This window comes from Tupaia chinensis, unplaced genomic scaffold, assembly GCF_000334495.1.
Source record: "Tupaia chinensis unplaced genomic scaffold, TupChi_1.0 Scaffold000320_2, whole genome shotgun sequence".
Lineage (NCBI taxonomy): Eukaryota > Metazoa > Chordata > Mammalia > Scandentia > Tupaiidae > Tupaia > Tupaia belangeri.
This window is the reverse complement of record NW_006159814.1, coordinates 3,120,519-3,125,245: the sequence shown is the minus strand read 5'-3', so window position 1 is coordinate 3,125,245 and position 4,727 is coordinate 3,120,519. Positions and strand designations below refer to the sequence as shown.

Sequence of the window (4,727 nt, the reverse complement as noted above, 5' to 3'; positions counted from 1 at the left end):
GGGAGGCGCGGCCGCTGCTCCCAGCCTCGCCTGCCTGGAGTCGGGAAGTTGGGGAGAAAGTTCTCCCCTCCCCCGGCCTGACTCGCCGGGCGGGCGTGTCTCGGTCCCCGCGCTACCTGCTGGTCCCCTCCGTCTTGGTCTCCGCCCCGTCCAGTCCTTCCCGGTCCTGCCCAGGTCCGGCTTAAGGTCCTGGGAATGTTGGGACACCCCCCCGCTGCTCCCAGCCTCGCCTGCCTGGAGTCGGGAAGTTGGGGAGAAAGTTCTCCCCTCCCCCGGCCTGACTCGCCGGGCGGGCGTGTCTCGGTCCCCGCGCTACCTGCTGGTCCCCTCCGTCTTGGTCTCCGCCCCGTCCAGTCCTTCCCGGTCCTGCCCAGGTCCGGCTTAAGGTCCTGGGAATGTTGGGACACCCCCCCTACCCCACCCCGCGTCCTTAAGGTCGTATGGGCCATCCGTCAAGGTAGGGACAAGTTTTAGGTTTGCCCTAAAACTTGGAGTTGGGGGTAAAGGAAGCGGCCTCTTCCTTTCCCCGGAGCTTGGGGGGTCTGGGTGTCGGCTGACGTCTGTGACAACTGCAGAGAGAGAGGGTGTGCGGCGAGTGGGTGAGCCTCTGGCTTCACTTGGTTTGATTGAAAACCGCAACATGTAAAAGTTTTCCTTTGTTTTGGGTGGGGGTTGGGAAATAAACCATTCAGTAGTCACTTTTACAGGCTTGGATCACTCCGCCTCCCATTTGGTTCGGTTCTCTGTCTACTTATGTTAAAGAAAAAAAATGTCTTAAACATTGCTTCCAGCTCCTGCTTTATTGGATTATGGGGCAGAATTGTTTCAAACAGCTTTGAGAAAATCAGATCTGATGTGGGGACCGCTTTCGTTTTGGTTTATAGTGAGTGGGGCACAACTTCGTTCGGATTGGATTCAAGTGTTATCTGCATGATTAGTTGAAATATGTCTGGTACTTTTTAAGTTATCGTAAGTGAAAAGTTCCGGTAGAACTACAACTTTATGTCTGTGCCGTTTATCATCTATAATGATTCTATTGGTGTGTTTTCACATAGATGATTTCACATATGTACGTATGATTGTAGTATATTCGTCCATTCTAACTGTAGGATTACAGAACCAGAGGTATCTTGGTAATTTTAAGTGTGTTTAAACTATTCTGTTAAGTTTCTAAAGTTAAATTACACACTAAGGAAAATATTTCTAAGTATGTCCATGTGACTATGAATTTAAAGTAAAGCACGTGTTAAATCTAATGGCTCAATTGGTGCAGTGCTTGGCATACAGTGGGCAGGAAACGTTTTGAATGGACAGGAATAATATAGTGCCTTGTATCAGAAGCTAAGGATCTTGTATGCTGCATATATCATTTTCATATATTTGTAATAAAATTGTAGTTCATCAAACAGATGTTTATTTTTTTTCTTAAAATACATGAGAGCCCTGCGATAGCTGACATTTAAGAAAATGGAGTTTATTGTATTTTAATTTTTAGACATCAGCGAAGCCTCAGTGAAGATATGAGTGAAATGCTGATTGATAATTTTGAAGGTCCTAAACTTGAAAACATGAATTGCTTTTGATCTGAATCTAAATATGAAGAGTTCATATATGTTTCCAGAATAAAACCTAAAAGGGCCCTTTAAATATCTACTCTGCTTTAACCACCATAATGTTATAATAGCTTTAATTTTGCAGTTAGTTTTTGCTGACTTCATAAGCCACAAAATTGACTCTTTTCTGTTCAAACCAAAGTGAAATTACAGCCTTGACCTGTCTTCCTTGGGTAGGTGGAATTTGTCTTATAGTTGAAGTATAATGTTAATACGTGGTTTAAGACTTATTTTAAATTTTTTACTTAAGTTCAGGACATTCTTAAGCTGAAATGTATATGCAAATAAAATTCTTTCACCGGCTGTTATGATAAAAGAATAAATAATACTAGAAGAATAGCAGTGATAAGTGAAATATTACCAACCCATGGTGTAAGACTTATTAAAAGTTCAGATTTGCATCATTTTAAGCAAATAATTTATCACTACAGGTAATGTTTCTTTTCAAATTCAGCATAGGCATTTATTGGTTATATTAGCATTACATTAAAGAAGCCTATTATTAAAAAAATTAATGTTAAACTCTGGAGTCTAGGAATGCAAACTCAGATGATAAAAATATTTTAAGAAATTATTTTCAAGGAAATGATTTTTATAAAAGACTAAGGAGGAGGTTGTGATTGGGACCTGGCTCCAGAAGTGATGGCGGGGTTCTTTTTAACCTGGTGATGGTTGCGGGGGTGTTGGCCTCTATATAATAAGTCATACATTTGTTTTGTGTGTTTTTCTGTATCTGTATTATCTTTTACGTGAAATTTTTAATTTTTTAAAGAATGCTGTGTGCTATAAGGTGCTTGGATTAAAAACTTAATATTTAGGGGGACCAGCAGATGGCATAATGGTTAAAGTACTGGACTCCCACATAGTCAACCATGGTTCAAGTCTTTGACCTGACAGCTCATGCTCGCTCTCTCTCCCTCTCTCTCCCTCTCTCTCCCTCTCTCTCTCTCTCTCTCTCTCTCTCTCGTGCATGTGTGCACACATGCCCTGTACAAGCAAATTAAGAAATAATGATATGGGTAAATAAAATTAAATCTTTAAAAAAAAGAATTTAATATTTGTTGACTGACTGGGTGTCCTTTGCAAACAGGATTAAATCATAGTTGTCATATGCTAGCTAATGTATAAAACTACCTTGAAAATGTTACACACTTACTTCCAAATGTACAGTTGCTAGAAAATTCTGAAAAAAAAATCTGAAGTTCTACAGGATTTTAATATTATCTTACTATTTTGAGGGAAGACAGGTTTTACTAATTTTAAGTCCTCTTTAGCTTGTTCATTTCAAATGACAGTAGCTAATTAAATTGTGTATATTGAATGGGTGCTTTCTATCATCAATACTCTATTTTTCAGAAAATTGTCTAACATAATAATTAAAACGCAAATCTTAATTATGGCATCATTGTTTCCATTTTCAATTTTCTAGAACAGTAATTTTTTAATCAGTAATTTTAGCCTTAGTTCTAGAGTTCAAAATGCAGAGAAAATCATTTTATTATGCTGTCGTGTGTTCCTTGCTTTATGTAATGGCATGCTGTTTTTAGTTGTTTGCATTGTTGTAGAGTTGAAGAAGAGATCACATCTGTGCTGATTCTTGTATCACAGGAACTTTCAGTCATGTTATAAGGGTGTTGTTTGTGGCACTGGCTTTGTTGTGAATATTTACAGGAAGTTTTAGTAAAATTTCTATTGTTTAGAACCCTAGATGACTTAGCCCTTCAGTTCACACTTAAACAGGTTTACGTCTCTAGTGAGGTAGGATTGCTTTCTTTAAGGAAATCATCTGTCTCTGTTAAAGTATCTCGATGTTTGTAGTGTGTGCGCCAGTTCGTGTATGGCTGTGGTAGGGTATGTATTATCTCTTTTCTTCCTCTCAGCTGCTCCAGTGCCACAATTAGGCTGAGTATTGCTCAGCTGCAGCTGCTGGGTGATTATGAGCCATCTAGCTCCTGTCTAAACTCAGAGGCAGATTTAGCAAAAGGAGCTATAGTAACAGCAGAGGGTGAAAGAGAAGAGCCAGTGCTACTGCCAATACCATTTTCACATGTCTGGATGCCAAGAAATCGTGGCTACAGCAGCACTGCCGTTGTCTTGGAATTAGCAGACTTGATGGTAATATGTCCTAGTCTGAGTTGGGTTTACCTGTAATATCTTGAAACCTATTCCAGGAAAGACAGACAAGCCTGCAATTTCAGGATAATGGACTGATGGACTCAGTTACAAGCCTTTGTGCCTCAACTCCTTCCCCCATTTCTTTTTTTTTTTTTGGAGAGATTTTCACTATAGGGTGCATGCACTCGCCAGACAGACAGAGACATAGAGACAGAAAGCTAGAAATCACCCCCCAGGGGGGATGGTCACGCCGCAGTCCCTTCTCCTGCATTCTCCTCTCAGGATCTTGGGCACGCACGCACACGCGCCTGGTGTGAGTTTAAGCCACCGGGTCCGGGATGCGAACCGCGGTCGACTACGGGGGAGTCCAGCGACATAGCCATTACGCTAACTGCTGGTTCCCCCCTATTTCTCATCCTAACCCAGGGTAGCAGTACCCCTCGGTTTCTCTTGTTTGTGTGTACAGTAAGCTGAAACTGCAGGCTCCTTGAAGCATGAACTGTCTACTTCATTCTGCTTTGAGCCATGATTCCTGAAGTTGCTGCTGTTCTTGTTTTGGAGAAGGCATGATCGCTGGTATGCAGGTTCTTTGTACTCTCTACTTTCTCTCAGGAAGTGGAAGACCTTCAAGAGAGATTATTGCTAGAGCTAGCTGTGCACTGTATATCCCTTGTTGCAGCCTGAACTTTGCTGGTAGAAATCCTAGATTCCTTTTCTTTTATTCTTTACTACTGTGTTTTAGAAGATGGACATTAACGCAGATAATGTATCAGCTTATATCTGACAAGCCCCAGACCAGGAGATGCCACATCAATTTCTGCTGTTTCAGAAATGTTAGTCAGTTTACAAATATGCCAGCAAACAGCAGCAGTATCTTTTTTCTTTTCTTTCTTTTTTTTTTTTTTTTTTTTTTTGTGTGGTTTTGTTATTTGCTAGAAGGTTGTATGCACTCACCAGAAAGACAGAGAGAGACAGAGAGACAGAAAGTGAGAAATCACA

The 4,727-nt window shown here is 41.0% G+C and overlaps 1 protein-coding gene across 2 annotated transcripts in view; it reads left to right on the top strand.

Annotated features, from left to right (window-relative positions):
• The window catches only part of YES1 (YES proto-oncogene 1, Src family tyrosine kinase), an 82,335-nt gene that overhangs the window by 800 nt on the left and 76,808 nt on the right, over positions 1–4,727 (top strand). The window contains exon 1 of one of the 2 annotated variants that reach the window (XM_006151612.3): positions 435–457. The exons of the other annotated variant lie outside the window; for it this stretch is intronic. The gene's annotated coding sequence lies outside the window, so the exon portion shown is untranslated. Of the gene's footprint in view, positions 1–434; positions 458–4,727 lie in introns of those variants that run through there. 2 annotated transcript variants of the gene reach the window in all.